The sequence below is a fragment of the Apis dorsata genome, unplaced genomic scaffold (assembly GCF_000469605.1).
Source record: "Apis dorsata unplaced genomic scaffold, Apis dorsata 1.3 scaffold_1161, whole genome shotgun sequence".
NCBI lineage: Eukaryota > Metazoa > Arthropoda > Insecta > Hymenoptera > Apidae > Apis > Apis dorsata.
Genome location: NW_006264258.1, coordinates 35,639 through 37,819, shown reverse-complemented (window position 1 = coordinate 37,819; position 2,181 = coordinate 35,639). Strand labels below are relative to the sequence as shown.

The 2,181-nt window shown below is 17.7% G+C and overlaps 1 protein-coding gene across 2 annotated transcripts in view; it reads left to right on the top strand.

The window, feature by feature from the left end:
* LOC102681008 (methyltransferase-like protein 9) overlaps positions 1-2,181 on the top strand; it is a 52,288-nt gene that overhangs the window by 43,536 nt on the left and 6,571 nt on the right. The window lies entirely within an intron of this gene.

Sequence of the window (2,181 nt, the reverse complement as noted above, 5' to 3'; positions counted from 1 at the left end):
TATATTATATATTATATATATTATTATATGTCTTATATATGCTTAATAATTATTAAATAAAAATCATTCTTTTTATGAAAATAATTAAATGTTATTTATATATATATATACAAATTTTTAGAAATATTATATTCTTAATTTTTCAATTCAAAGTTTGACAAAACTTTCTTGGACATCTGATATATAATTATGAAACAATAATTATTTGTCTTTACTAATTTTAATTCCATTTTCATTTTAAAAAATATTTCTATCAAAAGTAAACATCATTTAAATTAAAAATGATTTATTTATTGTTATCATAGGATCAATTTATTTTTAATAAAAAAATGAATAATTAATTAAAAAGACAGATTATTTTAAGTTATTATCTTTTATTTTTATTTCAAATCAATTTGTCCAAATCTAATTACCAAATCTAATAATTAAAGAAGAATAATAATATTATCTTCTTTAATTATTAATCTTTTTTTTGTCTCTCTCTCTAAAAAATATAATTTTATATATCGAATAAAAAAAACTTCGTAAATTTAATAATTTTTATTTAACTACGATACTAAAACTTGAATATATTTAAATTTCATATATAGAACGTGTATATATTATATGAATTCAGTCTAAAATGAACATAAATAGATTTTTCAGTCTCTCAAAGCTTCTCTTAGTTATAATTAAGCGTGTAGATGTATCCAAGAATTTGAAGAATATCTAATGACGCAATGTCGTCGAGAATAGTGCATGTAATAGTCTGTAGTGCACACTAACAAGTTTATAATACTCCAAATTGATTGGAGTAGAAGTTTATGATGATTTTTACATTCGGTCTGTCTCGTGTAGATATGGCAATTCGAGACTGTTCAAATTTTAAGTAAATATTCGTAGGATACGATGTACCCGTAACATTTTATAGAAAATCCGTTTCCTCTTTTCCAGACGAGTTTAAAACCTTCCCTCCTCTGTGATCTTAGGCGCGAATGAAGATCTTCGACGAAAAATAGAAAGAGAAGTACGTGTTAATATTAAGAATATGATTATAGTTAGAAATATCCAGTCATCGTAAAGAATTAAAAGAAAAAGAATGATTTGATTTTGATCCATGTTCAAGGTGCGGCATTATATGAAATCCAGTTATAGGAACGAATTCGATACTTGAAAATAATAATAATAATAATAATAATAATAATAATAATAATAAATAAAATAGGTTTGTACAAAAGTATGATTTTTGCTTTGCTTTGAAATTGACTAATTTATATCAATTGCTATAATTTTAAATCTAATTTTATATTTAATTGCTATATTTCATGAAATATGCAATTCTTTTTTCATGACTTATGTTATGCATTTTTATTTTTAATTTTTAAATAATTTACAGCTTATAATATAAATTATAATATAAATGTTTTTATTAATTGTTGAACTTTTATAAGATTTTAAAAAAAAAATGATTAAATAGAATATCAATCTCACTTAATTCTCTTTGCTGCTTTTATTTGAAAATATATTTTTTAATTTAATAAAAATTAAATAATTTATAAAATTAAAGTTTTAAAGTAAATTTATTTTTATATATATATTATATATAAATGTTATTGCAAATAACATTTGCAATAAATTTTAATAAAATTATTATAAAAATAAATTATGTAACTTAAAAAAAAGTTAAAAATATTTATACATATTTTATTATATGAATATATTTTATTGTTTTTAAGTATTGAATCTATTAAAATAAATTCCATATATGATGCTGTACTCTTCAATAGCATTCATATTTTAACCTATAACAAAATTAATTATTTAAATTATAATATCACTTTTATTTATATTATTTTAAAAATAAATAAAATTCTAAAATTTAATATCAACTTACATAACATTATATACTTAATATATAATGTTTAATTCGGTATTATAAACTAATTTTTAAGATTATGTTACATTATTATATAAATTATTAATTATGTTTATATTAATCATTTAAAATTAATTATATATTTATAAATCACATACTCTAATTTGATATATATATATATATACATATCATTGTAAATTAAATTTTATCAATTTTCAATCAAATTTTTAATTTAGAATATAGTTAAAATAAGCAACATGTATTGATTAACTAAATATATATTATAATTTATTATTAAATATAATATCAAAAGTATAATAATAAAT